The sequence below is a fragment of the Lycorma delicatula genome, chromosome 2 (genome assembly GCF_047948215.1).
Source record: "Lycorma delicatula isolate Av1 chromosome 2, ASM4794821v1, whole genome shotgun sequence".
In the NCBI taxonomy this organism is placed as follows: domain Eukaryota; kingdom Metazoa; phylum Arthropoda; class Insecta; order Hemiptera; family Fulgoridae; genus Lycorma; species Lycorma delicatula.
In genome coordinates, this window is record NC_134456.1 from 163,471,880 (window position 1) to 163,479,361 (window position 7,482).

A 7,482-nucleotide genomic window follows, 5' to 3' on the forward strand; every position below is an offset into this window, starting at 1 on the left:
TACCTAAAAATATATGTTTATTCAAGAAAAACTTGCATCCATTTCTTTGAAATATTGTTTTTTCCTCTAAAATTGATAAGATGTTCAGCTTACTTCTGAGTATTGTATTAGTAGCTTGACATCATTCTTTTTGCCAATTTTACACTAAGAAATATCTTTTTATTTCTAGCTGCCATATATGTCATGAGTATGACATTAACTGAAAAATTGATAAGATGTTATAATCTTTTATTCAGAGACAGCCATACATTTTTTTTTATATTTGCAATATTTTGATCACTGGCATAAAATATAAATTCAGCCTTTCTGCTTGTCATCTGTTAAATTTTCTAAAGTGTAATTGCAAGAGAAAACATATTTGTCAATTCTTCACCATTGCAACAGCACTGCTGTAATTTATATAATCTTTTGATAATGATAAACACTTAATATCCAGAATCTTTTTCTTTTTTGGGGATGGTTATGGGCTAAAAAGCAGGTAGAGGTTTTTCACATGGTATATTTACAAAGTTAAAAAATTATGAGCAAACTTCTAATAACCTCAGGTTAGAGTTAAATAAAATTTTTTTCTTGGTGGCAGAACTTTGGAGCATGTAGTTAATTTTAAAAATCTCGACTTTGCTGTTACACATAAGGAGGACCAAAACATGAATGACAAGACATATAAATTTCAGGGAACCTGTAGCAGTATCAGTCAAATTCTGTGTAGAATTAAGATTTAGTAAGATTTTACAACATTATGGCTATGCTCACACTGATTGGTGGGAGTAAATCCTGGATTCCTAAAAAGAGAATGAAGTAGAGTTTAAGCAGCTGTAATGAGGTTCCTTTGATCTGTTTAAGGGAAGATCTGTTGTATAATGGTGGTATAAGGAGAGAAGTCTTGAGTTGACAAACTGACTTCGTACACCACTTAACACAATCAAAGAGTTTGTTGGAAACATATTGAGAGAATCTAGACTTTCTAACATTAAAATTTTACAGCACTGTAGGAAAGAAAATTTTGAGACTATGAAGCCAATGATGATGCTTCCTGAGGTCGAAACAAGAAAATTGTCTAATCGATGAAGGACGACAATAATAACGAAAAATATAAAGCAAATGTATTCTTAAAATGCTTTGAATAATATATTTTGATGACCACACTCTCATCAGCATTAAAAGATCACCATTACATTTGAAAATAGCAAAACCACCTTTCAGTTAATAACATCAGTGTATCATATTCAATAAAACCTTTACCTTGATGCCAATATTGGATTATAATCTGCAGTTCAATGCTTACTGTAGGACAGAGATCATATTATATACGACATAGAAATAATATTTACTCTAAATCTTGAATCATTTTTACAATCAGTATAATCTCAGTGTAGTAAATTGTGAAAAATATCATTATGCTGGTTTTTTAAAATAAAATTACTTAAGTTACTTCTTCAAATTGAATGAGATTATCCTTACTTATTGTTATTGTTCAAATTAACAACTTGATTGTACTTTCTAATACTTCATAAAGAAATTTCTTTATCAGAAAGGGCTAAGATTTTATCAAAAATTAAAGTTATTTGTACTTATACACTTAAATTTTAGTTCAAGAAAAAGCCTCCATTAATAAACATAAGAGAACATAAAATTGAATAAACAAATAATAAAACACATCACTGAAGATACGTTGGCTATTTGCATTTTTATTTATTTTTTAATGTTTGAATGAAGTTAAGATAAATGAAAACCTTGCAATTTTTTTAAAATTGGTTCATTCATGAAGCAACTTGACATAGACTTTATTAAAAAGGTTTGTAATAGAATCATGCATATACATGTGATTCACTTAGTGTTACCAGCACTTTCTGAGCTCATTTTATTAGTGAAATTAATAAAAAAAAGGTTTGTGTAAACATGGGTTCAGAAACACTCAGTTAGCGAGCTACAGCTAGCAAAAGATTTTGTCCCCATTCCTGGGCCAAGACTGAAATAAAACCATATAGAAATTCTAGGAACCCAAACCAAGGGGAAAATTTATTTTATTATGCTTGTTTTATTGGGATATTTTATATCAATTTTTTCAGAATTGAGATTCTCTACAAGCTCTGATAATAAATTTAACAAAATTAGTCATTTAATAAAGTTTTTGTATTATAAATGTAAAAAAAGTGTTTTTAGAACAAATTTTTCTGTTTTACATCTGTTATGAAAAATACTGGAGATATTGTTCTGGAATATATTTTATTCAATTTGTCATGTCGAAACCCATAAGAAACCATGAAGTTTACCTCTTAATTTGGGAATTATGCTCCATTTTAATTTATAGTTTAATATTTAAAATATTCTTACCTAATAATTCATGAAAATTAGCAGAAGAATTTAGAATATTAGAAACACAAATATAAATTTGTAATTATTTTTTTGTTACAGTTATTCCCTACTTAGTTTTTAACAAATTTTATACACATAACTCGTTAGGTTAGGTTGTTTTGACAATTAATACAACTTTGTTGATTCTATAATATTATCATATTTCTTACCAAATTTACTTTATCACCACTTCTGTTGAGGGCAATTTTGTATATATTTTTCATGAAATTAAATCATTAAATTCTTATATAAGCAAAGTTTTCATAAGAAAACTAATGTGTACTAATGTCTGAGAAAAATGATTCACATTATGTTTTGAAGCAGTTAATGGACTGGAAACATAGTTGCTGACAAAGAATCGAGGATGTTTCAAGTACAGTTTACACATTCTTCTTTCAAAAAGGCCTCCTAAATATTCTATACTTCTAAAAATATATTTTTATATCTCATTATGTTCTGGAAATCACAAATCATCAACAATTTTTCTATTTACAAATGTGTTGTAAACTATACACCATTTTATCAAAAGCTGTTCATCTGAAACCATGAAATAAAACCAAAATAGATTTTAGCTTACAGGCAGAGTTACTAAACCACTGAACAACATTAACCACTTTCATTTCAAATTTTTATATTTAGCAAGGGTGATAACTGGCTAAATTCAATTTCAAATTATTCAAAGAAAAGGATAAGAAATTTTCAATTTGCAGAGGTTGTAACAGCTTCTTTTTTTCTAGGATTTGAATACTTGTAAGTGCATTTTAATATGCACTACCTGAGTATATAATTTAAAAAAATAAATAGGTAATCCCACATTATTTTCGCATTGTGTTGAAAATTATTCAATCAGTTTTTTGACAAGAAAACTAAAATATAAAGTTTATTTCTTGAGTAAAATTTATCCCTTTAATTTCTGTTATTTAATGCACAAAAAATTATAGATAGTATTTTATTTATTAACAGCTACATCTGATTAAAACTAACATTAATTATGATAAAAAAATGTTAATGTTATAGCTCCATCTTGATCACTTATTGATCCAAAAAAAATCAATTTTTATTTATAAAAGTATCTAATTATTACATCTATGTTCAGAGTGAACTTCTAACCCATACCATTATGATTTGAAAGTGAGTAAATTGTATCCAAAAAAATTACAATGAAATTGTAAACCGTACGATAAGAGTCTCACAGATAACAGAATGATACTGATATCTAAAAAGGTGAGAGACTACATCTCTATTATCAAAATCTGTTATTAATTTATAATTTAAACAAAAATACATGATAAATATATGGACAATAGATATACAATAATAGATAATAAAAAATGTTTAAGCGTTCCATATAATAAGCAAAAAATAGAAAAATTTATTACAAACTCTTTACCAGCCCAATTTCATTTATTAAACAAACTCATACAATAAGCAAGGGTAGTATAGTCACTACCACAATTTTAGTTAAATTTGACAATTATAAATTTGCTATCACAAATTTATCATCTATTAGCATAAATATTTCACGTTGACTTGTTAGTGATTTATCATCTTTTCTTCAATTACATATTTTTTTTTAAAGTAATTTTCACCTTATATTTATTTCACTACGACTCATATTTTCTTTATTTTAAGTATTCAACATTATTTCAAGTTTTTAACTTTTCAACGTGATGAAAATTCATTTTTTCATTGAATGTGTGTTTTAACGCAATATTTTTACTAAAGAATATAAATAGAAAAAAAATCAAATAAATGTGTTTTCCATTACTTTTTTTCATATTCTGATCGTTTTTAGCAACAGATGTATTAATTACACCAATAGACAAAAAAACAATTTTTTAATGTTTCTCTAAATGTGATACAATTTCTTTGCATACATTACAGATCTGTAAGTACAATTTTTCTATCGCCCTTAGTTTTAAATAAATTATACTTCAAAAAATATTATGGGAAAATGTAGTTAAAAATCTGAAATAATTTATAATTTTGCATGGCCATACCTGTGTTGGAATGATTTTGCTGATGCTTTTCTTTTATAAATAACCTCAGACACATCCCGAATTAATGTCCAACAGTAATTGGCTAGCGTGTTAGTATTCCATTTCCCTTTATAGCAGCTTTCCATCAAAATTTCTTGGTGGAAACATTCACTGTGTTCGACACTTATGTCTCCGAGGTTGTCCAGGAAAAAATCCAGATGTGAGTGGAAGAAATGTATTTTCAGACATAATACATCCCATAGCTCTGTATGAAGTAAGAAGTTGTTTAACAATATCGTGGTAATAGCCAGATTTTTGTTTGCCGAGAAAACTTTTGCAAACATCTTTAAATGAAGCCCAAGCTGCACTTTCTATATTATTTAACATTGAGTTAAATACATCATCTTTGACTAACTCTGTTATTTGAGGACCAACAAATATTTATTTAATTTTTCCTTCACTTACATTCAGAAATTTCTGCCTGATGTATAAAAATCCGGGACTATCCTTCTTGGTTGCGTTTACAAAATTTTTCATTAGTCCTAGCTTGATATGGTTAGGGAGTAAAAATATTTTTTGGGGTTCAACTAAGGGCTCATGAATAATATTTTTCCCATTTGGAGTTAAGTTCTCTCATTTCTTCCACTCTTTGGTAACATAATGTTTATCCCTAGCTTGGCTGTCCCATTCGTAAAGAAAATGTACATATGTTCATAGTATAGCCTAACAAAAAAGTTATAACTTTCAAATCACCGCATATGAGGTCTGTTCAAAAAATACATAAACTAATGTCATAAAACAAAATGTACTTTATTTAGAAGTTACTTGTCTGGGTCCCCTTTAGAAGTACTGTCCACCCTTACGCACACACTTATCCCAACAGTGTTTCCACTTCTGGAAACAGTCCTGGAATGCTTATTTTTTTATGTTCTTCAGTTCCTTCATTGCATTTGCCTCAATCTCGGGAATCGTCTCAAATCTTCTTCCTTTCTAAGGTCTTTTGAGTTTGGGGAACAAGAAAGGTCACAAGCAGCAAGGTCAGGTGAGTAGGGTGGATGGGGAAGAACAGTGATCGAGTGTTTGGTAAAAATTTCACGAGTTCTGAGGACTTAATGGGCAGGAGCATTGTAGTGATGAAAAAAGCAGTCACCACTCTTCCACATTTCTGGACATTTGAGAAAATGTTCGCAGACATTTGAGAACTTCAGTGTAGTAAGTCTGGTTTACAGTGGAGCCTTGGGGGAGGTACTCGTGGTGGACTACACCCAGAGCATCAAAAAAAATTGTCAACATCACCTTCACATTGGAACGAACTTGGTGAGCTTTTTTTAGTCTGAGAGATGATTCACCCACCCACTGGGACAACTGAACCTTTGTTTCGATCACCCCAAGATTCATCACCTGTTATGATCCTAAACAAGAACTTTTCATATCTTCTTCGAACGTTCAAGCAGTTCTTGACAAGCTCGGATGTGATGGGCTTTTTGGTCATCCGTCATCAGGCGTGTAACAAATTTTGCAGCAACGTGGTGCATCTTCAATTTTTCAGTAAAAATCTTGTAACATGATCCAACTGATATCCCACAGTCTTCAGCAAGCTCTCTGATGGTCAGACATCGATTTGCCCGAACCGTGATGTGTATTTTGTCTACGTGCGAGTCATCAGTTGATGTGGAAGGACGTCCAGGACGCTCATCGACTGACAACATCCTTAAAATGTCCATGCCACTTAAAACATGTTGCACGCTTCATAGCAATGTCGCTGTAAGCCGTCTAGAGCATATCAAAAGTTTCACTCGCAGATTTTCAAAGTTTAACAGAAAATTTCACAGCAACTCTTTGCTCGTTCAATTCACTCAATCTAAAATCCGCCAAATGAAAAAACACACTTCACAAACAACCACGTAGCTAAACAACCAATAATGATATTTGCAATCAAAAAACTGCATTGTAATCAGCTGATCTGTACGAACATGGCAATGCCAAGCGGATTTGACTGGAACCAACTGGACCTGAGTAATTCAAACAATCTACATATTTCTTGAACACACTTCGTATGTTCCAGCTATGTTTTTTATCATTTATTTTTTCATCACATTGTTTGTCTTTCAAATTAATTCCATAAGCGATTGGTACCGAAGGATATTAGTTACCATTGTGTAGTAGAACCACTTTTAAACTATACTTGGACGAATCTATGAAAAAGCGCCAGTCCTCAGATTTATGAACTTGTCCTAAGTGCAACATAAGCTCATCAGTATTTGTGTAACAAACTAAATCTTTTCCATCCATAATGTACTGAGAAATGTCTTTTTGTCGGCTTTGAAAGCCTGAAATTTTTGTACTTTTTTGAAGTAAATTCCAACTTTGCCATCTTGATCCTAACAGTTAAGCTTGATTTTTTGATAAACTTAAATCCCTAACAAGTCATTTAATTCACCTTGTGATATAAGATGTGGCTTATTGAAAGATAATTCAAAATCATTGTTGTCTTCTTCAGTACTGCCTGATTCTTCTTCACTGCTTTCGAAACAAACATTCACAGTTGGCTCAGGAACTGGAATAATTTCACTGTGAGGTACAGGCCTGATTGCAGCTTGCAAAGAAGGATATTTTACAGTATGTTTAGATTTTTTAGAAATTCTAGACATATTTGTTAAAAGTAATAATTGGTTACATGATCCTTTGGTTCATGCTAGATCATAGGTACACCAAATGGCAAAGCTGTCTATGTACCTTTCAGCCATCCTCTTAAATATACAAAAAAATTAGTGCATACTATATGAGGAGCCCCATATCTTATCCTGATCACCAATTTTACACTAAAAGTATAAATGATGTGTTTTTTTAATTAAAGGTGTAATGTTTTTTTCTATTTGATTTTACACTAAACACCACTTACATAACAAAAGACATCCACATCATTTACACAATTTCGAGATGTTATGACACTAATGTTAACAAACTTAAGACAGTAATATGACAGAACAAAAATGAATTCATTCCTAAATCCAGTGCTTAATACAAACAACACAGTATGTTTTCTACTATATGTTTTGACCTGCACAGACATGATTAATCTTGTCCATGAAGGAGCTTACAAATTATTTTAACAAAGTTAAACAATAAAAAATGAGCTAACAATATA